Consider the following 18,910-nt stretch of genomic DNA (forward strand, 5'->3'; position numbering starts at 1 on the left):
AGCCAGGCAGAATATGCCAACCATCAAGGCTCTATGAGAGGTTATAAGAAAGTGTTTTATGTATATATTTCTATATATTATAGTGTGTATGTGTCTGTGTGTGGGCTGGGCACACGCATGTATATCTGTGGCTCTTAACAGGGAATGATTTTGTCCTCCTCCCTCTTCCCATTTTATGTGTCAGAATCTGGGGACATTTTTGACGATCACAAGCGTGTGTTGGGCTGTGACTGGCATCTGGTGGATAGAGTTCAGGGATGTCACCAAGCATCCCACAAGGGACAGGACGGCCTTCCGCACAAAGAGTTATCCAGCCGAAAGTGCCAATTGTGCCGAGGCTGAGAAACCCTGGAAAACACATATATATTTACAGAAATTTCTATTATTGCTGAGGGTGACTGGAGCAACACTATAAATTTCCACTAACATGAAGAAACAGAAAGCTTTCTCTGGAAGACTTAACATATAAATAAAACCCTGCCGTAGAGGCGAATCTAGGCTTAAAATGGAGAAAAACAACAATTATTCTGTTTTCTTCTGGGATAACACTGAGTCAAAAGTGGCCAAGAAACCTACTAGAGCCTTTTTTTTTTTTCCTTCCTAGGCAGATAAGAGCAGCCTGGACCAAGCTCCTGAAATAATTAAATCAGATTGCCAGGCACGCAGTCTTCACGGGGGTGAGTAACATTGCGAACTCCTGTTCCCTTGCAGGGTAGGTCAGACTTGAGGGAGAGGTTCCAGTGTCTTCTAAGCTGGGGATTCAGAGACTATTAATCAGCGTTTTGAGAAGCTCGAGAAGGCTCTTATGTCATCGCCTCTCCTTCTAGCAAGAAGGGGGTGGTGCAGGCATCACTCGGACCAAGGGGAGCCTGCCCAGGCTTTAGGACCTAAGGCTTTTTCACACACTTTAATAAGAGAACCTTGTGTTATAAAATGGAAGCACTTACTTTAGTACGAATGTATTGAGTGTCTACCATGTGCCAGGTGGTAAGGAAACAGTGAGACCCAGCCCTTGAACTCGAGTGGCTCAGGATGGACAGATGCACAATGAATGAATGATAGGGTCATGCCACAAGGGCCCTGAGAAAATGAAGAACAGTCATTTAGGGCAGTTAGAGGAAGGTATCCTGGGGAAAGGGGCTATCTTCTTGGGCTCTGAAGGAGGAAGAATGTTTTTCAGATGTAGTGTTTGGGCAGGAGGAAGGGTGTGGCTGTGCAAAGACCCTGAGGCATCAAACAGCATTCAGGGGGCTCAGCACACTGTGGTTCTGGAGCGGAGTGCACGGCTGTGAGGGGAGGAGATTGGCTGGGGGCTGTGGCAGGCAGTAGGGGCTGGGGCCTGGCAAATGAATGTTTTGATGGTATCAAGTGAAGCTTCCTCGTTGTCATATAGGATTATGTTTAAGACAGTGTTAAATTTTATAATCTATCCTGTCTTAGATTCAAAGTGACTTCCCAAAGATATTATCGTTTCCTCTAAGCATCTCTGTTTTCTTGACATCTAGAGCTTTACAGACAGATATACGACAGAACGGTTCCCTAAAAGGGGGCCAAGTAATTTCTTTTGGAGTAGGGGGAAAACACCTACTTTCTACCAGTTTTGTAGCTCTTTCAAGGAACTTTAGGATCTGCTTTGATACAGCAGTCCCCCCTGGCCTTTCTCCATCACCTCTCACCCAACTGACGAATTACATCCTTGCTGGCACAGACTAGCTTCCCTATTTCTCTCCCCACATCATGTTGGAGGTGCCACACACAAACCTGAGCAGACTATAAATTAAATGACACTCCACTCTCAGAGCCACAAATCACCAAAGCCTCTGATTAGAATCTCAATTTTCCTTCTTGGCTTGTTTGTGACTCTGTTCTAAAGGAAAAAAAAAAAAAAAACCACTAGACTTAATAAATCAACATGAAACTCTATCAGCCCCATAAAACAAGCCCCTCCTGGTTTTTATGACTTTTTACATTGACAAAGCAATTCTGCAGCTCTCCGGTGGAAGGGGGATGGTGGCGCTATGACAGGGCCTACGGGCACCACCGACAGTTGGATTTCCCTCTTTCTCAGTCAATGTGCATTTTCTCCAAACCCAAACCCAGGACTGGATGTCAAACAGGAGCACAATTTTATCATTCATGGATAATTCGGTCAGTTGTAAAATGATGGAACAATTTTCATTGTTGAATGAATTAACGCCAATGGTTGAAATTTTTTTAAAAAACGAAGACATGGAAGTAACCGCATTAGAGAAAAAACTGCCCCTAACCCAAGCATTATTAATCTGTTTCTTATGCCAATTTTATATAGCTGTAATCGCAAAGTCTGTACAATTTTGTGTTCCTGTCTTTTATTCATTTAAATACTTATTTGTGGGGCGCCCGGGTGGCTCAGTCATTCAGCGTCTGCCTTCGGCTAAGGTCATGATCCCAGGGTCCTGGGATCGAGCCCCACATCAGGTTCCCTGCTCAGTGGAGAGTCTGCTTCTCCCTCTCCCACTCCCCCTGCTTGTGTTCCCTCTCTCGCTCTCTCTCTCTGTCAAATAAATAAATAAATAAATAAATCTTTAAATAAATAAATAAATACTTATTGGTCTATGAAATGGATTGTAACGGCATTAAAATGTATGTTTTTGGAGAATACTTAATGGCATGCAAGGGAAAATGCTTTTAGTATAATGTCAATTAACAAATACACGACACAAAACTATATATTTTACAAGCCTAATTTTTGTGTGTATACACACATGCACACGCACATGGAAAGAAGTATACCAAAATATGAATGCTGGTTATTTTTGGATGGTAGGATTACTTTTCTTAATCATTTTTTCTGAAAATTTCAAAGTTTCTATAATGAACCTTTTTCATTTTACATTAGGAAAAAGTCCTAAATACTACATTAAAAAATTTCCCATGTTTCTATTGTCCATAACTGTCATTTTAATGCTTGCACAATATGCCATTGAATGGATGTAACTTTTTTACTTAATTCCCTTTTGTGGGGAGGTGGAGGCCTTTTCCCATTTTTGGCTATTTTAACTCATGCTCTAAATTTCGGCCTGGCTCCATGTTCGAGCTGCTTTATGTGGAAAACGAGGTGTTGATGATTGGACCTCTGTGCACTGCCCCAGCCATCAGGGCAGAGCTGAGAGCAGACTTCAGAGTTGGACATTTCTGGTCAGAAGCCTGCCCTGACGCTTCCTAGTACAGTCATGGAATGACACAAAATGGGACAATGGATACAGAGCTCCTAGACACTGAACACTGGGAGACATGCTGCTATTTTTACCATCTCTCCCCCCAACCCCTTCTCCAGCCACCTGAGCTCCAGCTGGAATGCATCCTTCCAAGGATGCCCGAATACTACCCTCCAGCATCCACTGTCATTCTAGAAAGCCCCTTCACTTGGTCTTCACTAAGGCCAACTCTTGCCCACCCAGTTCAAGTGTCTATGCTCTTGTGATCCTTCAGGACCCCTTGTCTGGGTTAATTGCCCCTCTTTAGGAAGGAGTCCCAGAGCCCATAGGAAGTACCTCATTCTGAGCATTTGCTCCATTACGTTTACTCCTCTCTTTCTTCCACTAGACTGAAAGCTCGTCCAGGTCAGAACTGTCATTTCCATCGTAAGCATTCAGCACAGGGTTTGACATACAGTAGACACTCAAGATGGTGGTTGCCTCAATGTTTTTTTTTTTGCCACATCATTCATCTTAAAAAATGTGATTTTAGCAGTCACATAGTATTTTGCTATGTTAAATGTTCTATTTATAATCTATTGATTCTTTATTACAGTCCCCTTTTGGTTGGGGAGAGGGAGAAGTATTATAAATAATTTATAGGGAACATCCTAGTACATCAATCTTATTTAAAAAAAAAAAAGAATACAATTTAAGGTATAGAACTGTTGACTTTGAACATCTTAGGACTTTGATGGCCAAAGTGGAGGGCTTTATGTCTTTAGATCCTAGTCTCCGTCCTATGTGTTGATGGCTGCCATCTGCACGAATCAGCTCAATTGCTCAGATTAACTTCTGCCCTGGAAAATGCATTCTTGCTGAAGAATCCCAGTGTTTCTGATGATTCCCAAGATGCTGAGCTGGGGCTCTGATGACACACACATTACACCTGGAGGGGCCATCTCTGCCACGAGGTCGGGGGAAAGGGAAGAACCCCTCAGTGTTCTTTAGCTTTTGGCCCAGAGAGGCCAGAGAGGTGAATGTGAACCTGGAGTTCCCACACCTCAGGGCAACGGCTCGGAAACACCACTGAGCGGTGCGTTCATGTTCAGTGACATTTCCTCTCCCCTGACCCCACTTACGACACTTTCTTTCAAACCTTATTAGGTAATATGAAATTGGTGACATTCAAACTTTTTCTCCTACAAAAAAACAGCAATGTCTGTATATGTGTATATGCTTATATACCTATTTATGTATCTCCAAGTAAATGTACTATTGATAAAACAAAAATCTCCCCAGCTATCTTTAAAAAGGGACTTTTCCATGCAGGTAGAGAACTTCAAAATGTGGCTCATTCCCTGGATCTGTTTGAGGATCATCTGGGGTCACAGCTACTTATTGAATGGGCACAGGGATCTGTATTTTAAAAGCTTCCAGAAAAATTCCCCCCACCCAGGTGTACTGAGATATAATTGATATAAAACATTGTATAAGTTGAAGGTGTACAATGGGATGAATTGAGACATGCACATAGTGGGAAACGTTTACTACAATAAGGTTAGTTAACACATCCATTACCTAATTACAATTTCTCGTTGTTGTTATTATGAGGAGAACATTAGAACGAATGCCACTCTCCTAGCAACTTTCAAGCAGACAACACAGTGTTGTAAATTATCGTCACCATGCTGTACATTAGATCCCCAGAACTTACTCATAACTGGACGTTTGTACCCTTTGACCAACATCTCCCCATTTCCCCCAGTCCTCAGCCTCTAGCAACCACCATTCTACTCTCTATTTATATGGGTTCAGCTTTTTTTTATGATCTCACATATAAGTAAGATTATACAGTATTTGTCTTTTTTGGTCTGACTTATTTCACTTAGCATAATGTCTTCAAGGTTCATCCATGTTGTCACAAATGGCAGGATTTCCTTCTTTTTCATGGTCGAATAATATTCCTGTGTGTGTGTTTGTGTGCAAGTGTGTGCACACACACACTATATATATATATACACACACACACTGTATATAGACATAGTTTTTTGATCCATTCATCTATCAGTGTACACTTAGGTTGTTTCCATGTCTTGGGAGCTATTGTGACTGATTCTGGAACGAACATGGGGGTGCAGATATCTCTTCAAGATAGCAATTTCATTTCCTTCAGATAAATACCCAGACATGGGATTGCTGGATAATACAGTAGCTCTGCTTTTAATTTTTTGAGGAACGTCCATACTGTTTCCCACAGAGACTTCACCAATTTACACTGACCAACAGTGCACAAGGGTTCCCTCTTCTCCATATCCCTGCCGGCATTTAATTTCTCTTTCTCTCTCTCTCTCTTTTAAATAATAGCCCTTCTAACAAGAGTGAGGTGAAATCTCATTGTGATTTTGATTTGCATTTCCCTGATGACCAGTCACTCAAAATGGTGTTGAGCACCATTTTATGGACCTGTTGGCCAGTCTGTATGTCTTCTTAAAAAATGTCTATTCAAGTCCTTCACCCATTTTTAAATTGGATTGTTTGTTTTCTGCTACTGGGTTGTAGAAAAGTTCTGTAATATGGAGATTGTCTCCCCAACCTTAAATTTTTCCTTTCTTTCAATTTTGGTCAGGAGACTAGACCCAGAATAAGAAACAAAAAAAAATTTTTAAAGTCTCTAAGTATGTAGATAGCCTGCCACAAAGCAAATGAATGTATTAATCTCTTACTGAAACTCTGGCAAAAGAGATCCTATGAGGTCCTAGGGAACTAAAGTTTAAACAGTATAAAGGGTCATGATTAATTCTTTCTATTTGATGTGCTGGCTTTACTCCTATTTTAGGTAACTGAAACATACTTGTAAGAACTTCACAAATAATTTTACTTGAGTGAAAAATAAACCCAATTAGTCTGAAGAAAATGTCAAATGATTAGTAGTAGATTATGGCACACGGACATGGCGACAGCAACGAAGGCTGCATGGGACTGAGTGACGGTTGGGAAGCCCTGGGCTGGACCAACCCCACATTAAAACACCCAAGTGGTTTTCCAGTGAGGGCCCACTCCAGCACAGCCCACACACAACATGAAGAGTTTCCCCTCAAGACCGTCATGAAATGAAAGACCAAGGGAAAAAGCTTTGGAAAGGAGATTGTAGGTTTTACAATTCAGGACCACGGGGACAAGGCAGCTAAGGAGTCATGCTCGGCTTATGAGTGAAGGAACCACATGAGGAAAATGTCACTCAAAGACAATGAAAGAAACAATTATCATTATTGTGAAAACCTAGTATCACCTCCCATAAATGGAATCGACCGTGAAAATATCTGACTGGTAAATAAAGAACGCTCATCCTTTAGCTACTTGAAATGATCTAGCTAACCACAGTAGAGGAAACTTTAAGCTCTTCATATTTCAGATGAGAAAAAGTCCAGAGGGGTTAAGTGAGCTGCCTGAGGCCACACAGTTGGAATCCATGTCTCTGGACTTCTCCACCATGACACTCCCAGCATGGGAGCAACCTAGGCACTCACCAGAACTGGCCCAGCATGAGCGATCCTTTTGTCCCATGTGACTCTGCAAGCACCCTCTTCTGTACCTCTCAGCTGATCTAAAGCAAAGTGCCTCGGATTTGCAGTCTGGAGGTAACTGTTAGAGGAGTCTAGAGGCAAATTAGAAAACATTGATTGTACTTCCTCTATAGTGAGAAATTAAATCAACCAAGCAAAATGAGAGCATCCCAGTTGTGCTGCCAGGGGAGCCCCTGGCAAGGCCCAACACAGCATGAGAAGCAAGGAGCCAGCCCTGTACACTGGGAACACAGAATTCAACCACCACAGCTTTTCCTAGGTCCTCGCAGACCCTAAGGCTTCAAACCAGAGCACACCCGGCCGCATGGTGGTTTTCTTTGAGGGCATGTGCTGATTATGTATGGATGCCCAGGGCATCTGGCGTCAAGATTTTTTAATCATCTTGTGAGGCTTGATTCACAGACCATCCCTTGCCTGAGGTTCTCGGAGTCTTCTCACTTTTATTGATTTCTCCTTTCTCTAAATTTCACCCAGAATTTCTGGATAGAAGGGGCCGTGAGGTGTTGATCTGGTTGAGAATAAGCACATTGACTGTACTTAGTTTATATGCTTTAAATTTTAAAAAATCACAAAGTTACTAAAAATGAAATCATTTTATTATTCATACTTTACAAAGATTGAGAAATCAATTGTCTATAACTGGGAATATTATTATGCAGAAGGGAGGCCAAGGAAGATGTGGTGGATTTTATGGGAGCAGGGAGCCCTCCCCCGTGGCCATCACTGTGACCTCCTCTGTTCTTTCCCTGCCCAGGCTTTAGAACCCAGCTTAGCAGTGCACTCTGTCCACTATCACAGGATATATGTATGTTAACAAATGCAATTTTATCAGAACTTCACAAGAATTATACTGCTCCATGAGGATAGAGATTGTGTCTTTGTATCAGTATACTCAGCACCTAGCACCGTGTTAACACGTATTAGGCACTAAATGTTTGTTGAATGGATGGGTGGAAGGAAGGAAAGAAAGGAGGGATGGATGAATTGATGCATTAATGAATCAATGAGAAAACCGGGGGTGTCAGAAACTACTTTATAGAAAGCCATTCTTTCAATGGGCAAAAGAGAATTAGGGAACAGAGTTCCAGAAATAGCTGAGTTCTAGTTCCTACAGACATTTCCATGAGATTTTTGTAGATAAAAATGTAAGGCTAGGGGCACCAGTGTGGCTCAGTTGGTTAAGCATCTGACTCTTAATTTTGGCTCAGGTCGTGATCTCAGGGCCACGGGACTGAGCCCAGCATCAGGCTCTGCGATCAGCGGGGAGTTTGCTTGAGATTCTCTCTCTCTCCCTCTGCCCCTTCCCCTGCTCATGCTCTTTCTTTTTCTCTCAAATAAATAAATCTTTAAAAAAGGATACAGTTAAAAAAAAAATCCCAAGCATCACCAAAAAAAATTCAGTGTTTGTTAACGTGCAGCTTGATATTGAGGGTTTCCTCCACTCTCCACCTATCATGCAGGGACCAGTGTGAGCAGAGCATAAGCTGCGTGGAGTGGTGCTAACATACAAAGCTACACGGAGAGCACCACTGGGCTGCACTTGGAGCAGGGGCAGTTTTTCTAGGGATGGTACTAATTCTTGAGCAGGTCTGGATTGTCGCTGACAGAGGACCCGTGATGGACACCATGTTCCCCAGATTATGGGCGCTCGGGTAACCAATTGGCATTATGGTGACTCCAACTCTAGGAGGAATATCTGCATTTTTGTTTCATTCCTATTTTGCCAACCTAATTCCTCAATCAGAGTATAAACGGGCTATATTTTATGTTCATCTACCTAATAGTGAAATCACTTTTCGTCCTCACAACATAGTGATGCTGGTATTAGCTCTGTGTTACTGCTGCAACTGTATGGTTTTGAGAAGTCAATTTGGCCAAGGTTACACAGCTAGTAAGGGAAGAAAGTGAGGACCAAACCCAGCAGTCTGACTTTTAAACCAATGTTCTTAAGTGTCTTATCAAACCTATCACAGTGCTCACAGAAAAGTTGTAGATCTCGATTAATGCATGTTACCTGATTCCCATAAATGTATCGTCACTATGAGAAGATGCAAAGGGAGAGGTAGATGAGTGGGTGGGGAAGGAGGAAGGGAAGGAGAGAAAACAGAGAGAAGCCAATTTGGTAGTGCATCTAATTGGATTCTTCCTGGTTCTACCCCATTTCTCAAAAGCCAATTAGCCGCCGCGTGGTTTTTATGGCCGTGCACACCCGACTATCAGGCAGCCTCCGACCCAGAGCTGTGGCTATCTGCAGCCCCAGGTGGGCTTTTTTCCCACTTCCTTAAAAAAACATAACCACATCTGCTTGTGGGTACCATTCTGAAAATGCAAGCCCTAATTTAACAGAGGACCTTTACTGGGCAGTGAACACAGCTAAGCACGAGTGAGGAGATAGGGGGCCATGGTCTCTGTCTTTGAGGAAATCATTTTTAAATACCTGGATGGCACATGCATGTGGGACAAACCCTACTGATTGACTATGGCTGCCAGGAGCCCTTTACTGAGGATTCGTTTTTTAAAATATTTTTAAAAAGATTTTATTTATTTATTTGACAGGGAGAGAGAGCGCGAGCATATGCACGCACAAGCAAGGGGAGCAGCATGCAGAGGGAGAAGGAGAAGCAGGCTGTCTGTCCGCAGGGAGCCCGATGCAGGGCTCGAACCCAGGACCCTGGGATCATGACCTGAGCTGAAGGCAGATGCTAACAGACTGAGCCACCCAGGCGTCCCTTTACTGAGGATTCTGAGCCTGAATCTAGGCTGAATGGATGAATGCTGTTGTCAATTAGAAATGTCTGCCAAGGGCATATACTGGGGAAGTTTCTAGCACAGTGCCTAGCACTGAGTGTATGCTCAACAAATATTGCTTCTTTTGCTTTGAATGAAGTCCTAGAAACCTTCATTCTGACCAGAGTGCCAGAGAACAAACTTTTCTTCACTGGGCCTGACCTGAGGACAGAGAATAGGTATGGAGAAAAGAAGACAGACTTTGCATGAAGGGCAAAGGAGACTCCACTCAATCCTACTGGTCTTCGCTAACAAATCCTATTGGTAGTGAGTAGTATCCTATTATTCTAGCCAAGCCCTGGATCCCTCTTCACAGTGGGATGACATTATCTAATTGGATAGGACCCTTAGTGAAGTTTGACTATGGCACATTTATTTTTTGCCCTAGGAAACTTGCTGACAGGCCTCTTTTGAAAAACCAAGAGCATGAAATGCTTTTCACTCCACTGAAGTGTTCCACGTGACCCATACTGGTGGAGACGACAGAATCCTGTGGGCTATATAAAGTACCTCCAGCTCCCACTACCTAAACTCCATGCATCCCTCTCTGGGTCACCTTGGCAGCTTTATGGGCTTGTTCTCAAACAGTTAAATCAAATGAAGTTCTCAAACAGTTAAATCAAATGAAGACCCATTAGGAGCTGACTAGTTGTCCCGACGTTGAATAGCTGAATTGCTTTCCCAGATTCCTGACGGATATTCTGACCTGGATCCATCTTTGACATGCCTCTCTGAGCCTCGGAGAGCTTATATAATTGATAGTCACCCACTTCCTGAGCAGCAGGTGACAGAGATCAAAGATGGCCCCAATCAAGGGCGCCACTGAAATGCCCTGCACACGGCATCATTTCTGGCGTTGTAATTTCCTGGTACATCTGACCTGAATCAAATTCAGGTGCACAATAGGCCACATAAATGGTATCAGTCGAAGGAAGAGTGTCAAAATGCATTTTTCCCCTTACCCTGCCCTGCAATTTCCTCACCTCAGGATTATATGTTAGCGTGGCCAGAATTATTATTTCTGTTGCAAGTAAAAATAAGATCAGCCAGTAAGATTCACTTGGAAAACATCCTTGACATTTACTTTAGTGCATCCAGAAGCTTAGCTCTGCAGGGAGGAAAGGAAAAAAAAAAAGAGTTCTGACTCCTTCAAAGAGGTTCCATGATGCAAGGGGCCAAGTTATTTTGTCTTCAGGTGTGTGTGGTGGGGAGGGACCTCACCCCATGCGGGATGTGGAACTCCCACACTTCAAGGACTCTCTTATTTTGCCTTCTGAAATCTGGTTTCAGGACAAAAGGTAGAATAGTTTCTGTCACACGGTAGGCACCCAATAAATATTTAATGAATGGAGGAAGGCTTCTGCAGCTACTCCTTGCTGGCTGGGCCCTAGGGAATAAGCAGGGCCCAGAGAGAGGACCCTGAGGCGCAGCAGATGTGAAGGCAAACCCTACCTCTTCCCTCCTGCTTTGTGATCTGGTCTGGTCACCTCAACTACTGAGCCTCAGTTTCCTTGAGGATAATCTAAGGGTGAAGACAAGGGCCTTGCTTCCCTCTCAGAAATGTTGTGAGGGCATTGGCCTACAGTTGGAGGTGACCTGTGAAATGGGGACTGCAGCCCAGGACAGGCCAGGTGGTTGATAACTGGAGTCCCAGCTTGAGGGCCAATGTATTAAGTGTCTTTGTGAGGGTACAATAGCTTTTCACAAGCAGATAAAATGTGCCCTGGCTCTATGTGACTCTTAGGAAAGGCCTGAGGTCGTCTCTTTAGTGATGCTTAAGTTATTTACACAAGAGGGAAAGGAGAAGCTACATTTTTTTGCCAACGATACACCTATTTTAAGTGCCCACAGGCATCTAAACCTAGCACCCCACAGATCAAGGAGAGCCAAGTTTGTCTTCTGATGTAAAGGATCAGATACGAAGTAAGATAAACAATCAGTGGAAAGCCCTTTAATAGCTAAGCTCCCCCTTTTAGATACTGCAGAGGTCCAAACAAAAAAGTCTTTTTGTTGGGGGTGGGGGGTTAGTTGTGGTAAGAACATTTAACACGACATTTACCCTCTTAATAAATGTTCCCATGTACAGCACAGAAGTGAAAACGCACTTTCCAACCTGCTTCCAGGCCATTCACATAGCTCTCCCACTATCGGGACCGTTCCCCTCCATGCTTGACAATCAGGCAATGGGACAGTGATGGATCAGCCCATTGAACTGAACTGCAGACTTGGAGATAAAAGGATATGCAAACTGGGTATTTCTGCAGATTTTAGGCAGGCTGTCTGTTACTCTCTTCTCTGGCTTATGTTGCTTCCCATCCCAGCTCCCCAGGCTCCTCTACTCAGTTTCCTCACTGGTAAAATGGGGAAATACTACGGATGGGCCCTCCTCTGTCCTTTGGAACCCTCTGGCTTTCTATCCTACTGGCTTTTTCTTCCTCTTCAGGCAGGTCCCATCGGGACATCACTTCACCAGCCCCACCACTGGGGCTCCTTGTTCTAACTGGGGACTTAGCTACCTGTCCCTCTAATTTCCTGCCTTTGCCTGCGCTCTTGGTCCCCTCAGCTATGGCAGTGAGTAAAGATCCACGCAAGTTGGAATCTGTCACGTTCACTTAGACCCGATCCTGAGCAGGCTTATGACATATATATATATATACTGAATGAACGAATGAATGACTGAGTGAAGCAAACGAATGAACACACATACAATCAGCCTGTATAGAAATCCTGGGTGTTAATGGTTTTGACAACTGGGATTTATTTTAAATCTATTACTGTGCTACAAAATTACCCTTCATCAATCAGACACTGTTCTTAAGAATTCTATCTTAAGCTCCCATATCTCAAGTAATTATACTAAAATGGTGTTATTAGAGTTAGCTCAAGAAAATGATCCAGCAAATGAATGAGATTTAAAAGAAAAAAAAATCATCTTAAAAGAGATTTATAATTACATAGTTTAAAAAAATTACCAGGGTTTCCATCCCGACTATGCCCTGGATTTCATAAAAAGCTTCAGATGGCAGTAGACCCACCTCCTCTCACCCTGTAACGCTGGAATGTGTGGTACTGCAGAATCATTAAAAATACTGGCTCTGGAAGGTGCGCTAGCCAGCTGGGGGACCCTGGGCAAGTATATGCCTCTCCTGGCTTCCATGTCTTCATCTTCTAAATGTGGATAATAGTACATAATTGGAAGGGAGGTGGGGAGGATTCAAGGGCATAATCTATTCACAGTGTCCAGCACATGGTGAACACTGAGTAAATGTCAGCCATTTTCTTCCCACTTGTAAAATGCTTTTCTATCAGATCAGTGGAAGAATGACAAAGATTTGCAATCTCTCCAGTATTGAGTCACACTCCCTTCCTGTGTATTTGCTAATTAAACTTCATTTAATGTCACTGGCTCTTTCCTCCCAACTTCTAGCAGTGAAAGAAAATACTGGCCAAACCCAGATAAAAATGCAGGTATGTAGAAAGCGTATCTATCTGTGCTTGCCATCTCTACAGTATCGTGAGCTCCTTGAGGGTGGTGGTGGATGAAAATGGCTCACATTTGGTGAGCGCTTACCATGTGGCAGATACTGTTTTAAGTACTTAGCATGTATTAACTCATTTGATCCTCACAAGAAGCCTATGAGTCAACATGTCTTATTTACCCTCTATTTACTCAATAAATGAAGACTTGTGTCATGTTGACTGATGAGCCCTTCCAGGTACATTACAGGCTATACAGTCTAGTGGTTAAGAACACTCTTGGCTCCTCTCCTGATTAGCAGTGTGACTTTAGGCTAGTTACTTAAACTCTTTGTACCCCAATTTCTCTATATGTAAAATGGGAGTAGTAATCATCATCATCATCATCATCACAACACATGCAACTATTATAGAGATGAGCTGATACATGTAAATGGTTTAGAATAGTGCCAGGCACACAGTACGCATTCAGTAAATTTTAGCAAACTTTACCATGGGTCCATTTTAAAGAGGAAATAATATCCTTTCTATGAAGTAAAATCCATTTCATTGGTTATAGATACAAATAAGCACAGCTCATTTTTTGCTCTCTCGTAGGAAAGCAAGAAGAAAGGATCAAAGTTTCAATTGACATAAAAACTTGAATTACTCTTGGAGTAGTCAGGAAAATAAGGAAATGGTCATTTATTGTCCAGGATGAATTAGTCGTCATTTGCCTGTGATACCCAGAGGAATCCTTTGATAACTAGTTTAAACCTGTGAATTATCTTATTTGGATATAACATGTCTATAAACAGAATTGAGCTATCCAAGCCTATTAGAATGGAATGTTCTCTTGTTTATTCATTTATTCACATTTGTTCACTCAACAAACATGCTGAGCATCTACTCTGTGACTGACACTAATCTAGTCACTGGGGATCCTGTAGTGAAGAAAACAAAGTCCCTGTCCTTGGGCACTTTTTTATGGTGCCAGCAACTAGATAAGCACATAATAACATGTGAGCTAGTAATAACACCATGTCTAACCAGTAAGTTTTCATCTGCAAAATTATCTGCTCCTTAAAATACTAAAAAAAGAAGGGAAAGATTTAAAGACTAAAATAGTTGCGGGACCATAATCATCTGTTAGGTCAGCTAACTTAGCTACTTGACCCTAAACCTGTCAGGGTCCTCTGATTGAAAACAGAGGGGATGAAGAGAAGAGCCTGGGACATAAGGGAAGGGGTGTGTACCCTTCATTCCTGCCAGGGCAAGAGGCTGCCCTAGGCTGAAGCACCCTGGAGAAAAGAGGAGCACTTCAGAACAGATCCAGCTCTGGCTTTGGTTCCCAGGCTGATGCTACTTCCACGAGCCCCAGTGACATCATCTGACCCCAGCTGCAGGCTCGGCCCAGCCAGATCCCCACAACTCAATTCTGACTGGCTGGTGGTGGGATTTCTGGAGCACTGGTCTGAAATCCAAGTTTCAGTATCCAGATCCCCTTGACTATTTCTGACTTATACTCAATGCTCTGAAAAGCAGGCTTCCTCCCTGTTCATGAGACCTTGTTCCCAACCAATGGCCCACTTCTGGTGACAGGATTTCCAGTTTAATCCCTGTACTGAGGCCTGTTCTCGTCACCTGCTGAACACTTCAATACTCCTCGAACTGGGGACTATGTGCCTTCCTCCCACTCATCTCATATAGTCTTACACAGCCCTGCAGTCAGCCATGCTACCTGCAGGCAACCTTTTCCAGCATTTTCAAACTGGGCCTGTTTCTGGATCATCCACCCATGTATATGCCTGTCTTGTAGCTTCATGATGGAACCCTACCACAATGGCTAATGGTCTGGCCCATGAAATTTGTTCTGTTGCCATGGGGTTCTTGAACCCTCATTGTGGTTGCTCAACAGGATTTCTGCTGGGGCAAGCACTTGGGGCCATCACTCGACACCCCACCCACATATAACCACTAAAAAGAGAGATGACTATACTTCTAGGGTTTGGTCATTACATAGTTAATACCGAGCACTGAATAGTTGTATCCAGATAGACACCGAGAGTGTTCTTACGCCTTCCTGCAGAGAATCGGCTCAGAATCAGATCTCCTTGTATTATGCTCTGAACTTCTGCACATCTCTATCATCAAAGTTTCTACTTATATTCGGATATTTATCTGATTATTTAATGTCTATCTCCTCTACCTGACTGTAAACCCCATGAGGACAGGGATTGTGTCTGCTTTGTTCACACAGTATCTGCTGAACTTAATGGAGGGCTGGCACATGAACAGAAGGGGGTCTCTGGTTGACCAACACAAGGGTCTTCCTTGATTCAGCCCATACCTGAGCTAATATGGTAAACTGGGCAGAAGATCTTAAAGTCAACCTCTTGGCTGAACATTCTTCTTTATCTTCTTTTTCTAGCCACAGCTTGATCTCATGAGGGCACTGCCTCCTCTGTAAGGTTCTCAAAATGGTGGCTGGCCCTCGTTACCACAGCAGGACCAGGAGGAGGAGCAGTTGGTGTCTTCCTTATTGATGCTGCTTCCACATCATTCTCTCCTTGTTCCCTAAAACCCCCTCAGCTTTGAAGCTCACCTGATCACACTATACATCACCCACTATTGTTTCATCGATTCAACAATCTCTGTGACCCTCAGCTTCATGTCTTGGGTTCTGGGTCCCTCTCTGGCATCGTAATCCTGGATGATTTCAATGTACACTATGACATCCAAATAACGGCATGACTACAAGTTCCTCCCCTCTGATGGTCTTGTTCTCACCTTATTTCAGCTCCTCAGTCTTCTTTCAAACTTATCATGAGTATAACTGCATTCTCTGTGAACTCACTGGAGATGGGGTGATATAAGGTGAGTCCTGGCTGCCCATTACAACTCACATCTAAAAATACTTCTTTCTTTTTTTTTTTTTTTTAAGATTTTATTTATTTATTCATGAGAGACAGAGAGAGAGAGGCAGAGGGAGAAGCAGGCTCCCAAGGAGCAGAGAGCCCGATGCGGGACTCGATCCCAGGACCCCGGGATCATGACCTGAGCCGAAGGCAGACGCTTAACCATCTGAGCCACCCAGGCGCCCCTATAAATACTTATTTCTTAACTGGAATGAAGCCACTTAGGTTTATCCTTCACCAACAAAAAAATTTAGACTAAAGTAAGACAAATCAAAGCATCAAGAGCTTCTTTGTACTTTCACAAATAGTTGTGGCTGTACAACATGCTTCTGATATAGCCCATTGCTGCCAGAGCAATTTAAGAAGAAAAATCTTTCTCAAAATGTGGCACACCAATCCTTAGATTAACTAATTTGGGGAATATTTAGAATTGTACAGTGTTGGTTAATAAATCCTATAAGCTGTTGGGGTGGATATTTGGTATTTTTGCCACTGGCATCCTTTCATCCCATAAGAGCTCTTTCAGTATCTTACCTCAGCCCCAGTCTTGATCCCCTATGGTTCAGCTGCCCCTCTCCCCATCCCCTAAATCCTGGGATGGAGAACAAACATTTCTCTGAGGTCACATTCCCTTGGTCAAAACAATTGGTTATGTGATGGGAAGGTGAACCAATGAGACTTCTGAGGCTTCCAGGAAAGACTCTATTTACTACTGTAGGTGGCAAGATGTGGAGCTTCTGCATTCATCTTACTTCAGTGAGAGAGAGCCTATCTGAGCATGTAGTCAAACTGGAAGGGAATCCAGAGATGGAGATGGAAAAAAGGACCATGGTGTTATTGAGTATCTAGATGAAACCTCACACTTGGATCTCAGTTATGTGAGCTGTGGCAATCAATGATGTGTCCCCACATTGCTTCCTTTTCCTGGGCACACAAGAAAAGTACACTTCTCAGTCTCCCCTTGCAGGTATGTTGGTCTATTAGACTGAACTCTGGCTAAAGGAAGAGGCACAGAAGTGATGTAAGCCACTTTCAAGCCCTTGCCTAAAAACATCCTATGAGATTCTCCGGTATATTTTCCCTTCTATGAGATGTTGTAGAAGGTACAAAATAGAGTACCGCGATACAAGAAACTGGGTGAGGAGTGAGGCAGCAGACCATGTCAGGGAAGACTTTGTGGGAAAGACATTTGAGCAGAGACCTGCTTTGCCCAAGCAAGCAAGCAAGCAATGAAGCTATTAAAGAGAGAAGAGGAAGAAAGAACATCCCTAATAGATGAAATAGCTAGTGTACAAGCTCTGATGCAAAAAAAAAAAAAAAAAGGTGTGGCATATTGGAGGAATAGAAAGGTCACAGTAGGAGAATGAAAGGGTATAGCAGTCTAAGTGTTCATAGGCAGGGGCCAGTAGTTGAGGCAAGAGATGATGGTGCCTTGGACCAGAGTGGAGGCAATGAAGACAGAAAAGAAGCAGGCAAACTCTTTGTATTTTTTAGCAGTGGTACAGACAAAAGTTGCTAGGTGTTTGGAAATTAAGGAAGAAAATAAGGAAGGAAATCAATGTCTCCTAAGTCTTTGATTTGAGCAACTAGTTAGATGGTGACACCATTTAATTGGATGATGAGACAAGAAAAGTAACCATTTTTGGGACATGTTAGGTTTGATGTTACTGTTAAAGACCTATGCATAGATGTCAGTGTTGACATCAGATCTTAGATGTCAGAACTTAGCTCCTCTACCCCACAATGATAATGATACGCCATTTACTGAGTATGTATTATATAGCAGGCATCATGTGACATACTTCTCATCGATTATTCCATGTAATCTCACCACATCCCTCCTGTAAGCTAGCACCCCCATTTTACAGAGGAGGAAAGTCAGATTTGGTAAGGCAACTTGCCAACGATAACATACCCACTAAACAAGTAAGTAGTAGAGTTCTACCTTACATGGCATGAGACCATCACAAAGTGCTTCGTATTTCCTGAGCTAAAATATAGATGCTTGAGAGAAGAAGTGTATCTTGTTGTTCTTACATCCTCAAAGCATTCAGAACAATGCTTTGTACCTAGAAGATGCTCAGTCAACGCTTGTTGCTTGACTCCATCACTCATGAGAAAAGATGAAATGGTGTGAGGTGAAACCCAAACATAGAAGGCTTTCTTCCACTATTCTCTCTTTGCTCTTCTCTTTCACCTCCTTATTCCTTAGTTCCATTTAACAAGGAGCTGCTGACACCCTAGCTCACCTTCCTCTTTCACAAGCATTAAGAACACTCTTTAGAGGGGTATGTATGGTATGTTGTGACAAGAGTGAGAGCACAGAGTCACCAGAAACAAGGGGTGGGTGGTCTTGGCACACAGCTTTCCATCAGTAGCTCATTTGGCTCATGCTTTTCAGTCAGGCCTTCCAGGTTATTGGGGTAGTCTTTAGTACATTAAATCGTAAACTCATGCTGTGGCCCATCAAAAACTCAAGTCGCTTCCCCAAAAGAGCTGAAATCATGAGTAGAAAGACTTGAGATCCTGACTGAATCAGATTCAAGCAGTTCAAACTGTGATTGGCTTTTCTATTTCTCTCTGGTCAAACATTTTAGGTCAATCTTCCACTAGATGAAATAGGAAAAGAATAATTCAAAATACCTGCCACAACCTCCACCTGAATTTTAAGAGAAAGAGGATTACTAGATTCAAGGAGACCATCCATACCACTTCTCAACTGAGGGTCATGAGGAAGTGCTTTGGCAGGAAACACAATGGCGAGGCTCACATTGCTCCCTCCTCCGGACAGGCCTCTCACCTTTCTTCCTAGGACTCACCCCTGCTGGTCCTTGAAGTCTCCACTCCAATGGTACCTCCTCCAGTGCTCATGGGATGGCGCCATGCTCCTCTGCTATGTTTTTATGCCCGTGCTCATTCCTGCCTTACTTTTTAAAAAAGTGATGAGCTGTGCTATCAATCTCTCTCTCCCCTACCCAGACTATGA

At 43.0% G+C, this 18,910-nt stretch overlaps 1 protein-coding gene across 4 annotated transcripts in view; it reads right to left on the bottom strand.

Moving 5' to 3' along the window:
• APBA1 (amyloid beta precursor protein binding family A member 1) overlaps positions 1 to 18,910 on the bottom strand; it is a 210,138-nt gene that overhangs the window by 121,838 nt on the left and 69,390 nt on the right. Inside the window, exon 2 of one of the 4 annotated variants that reach the window (XM_054509160.2) lies at positions 6,707 to 6,834. The exons of the other annotated variants lie outside the window; for them this stretch is intronic. The gene's annotated coding sequence lies outside the window, so the exon portion shown is untranslated. The remainder of the gene's footprint in view (positions 1 to 6,706; positions 6,835 to 18,910) is intronic. 4 annotated transcript variants of the gene reach the window in all.

The sequence above is a fragment of the Mirounga angustirostris genome, unplaced genomic scaffold (genome assembly GCF_029215605.1).
Source record: "Mirounga angustirostris isolate CCGP_5_RB_7025 unplaced genomic scaffold, mMirAng1.0.hap1 SCAF_15, whole genome shotgun sequence".
Classification (NCBI taxonomy): domain Eukaryota; kingdom Metazoa; phylum Chordata; class Mammalia; order Carnivora; family Phocidae; genus Mirounga; species Mirounga angustirostris.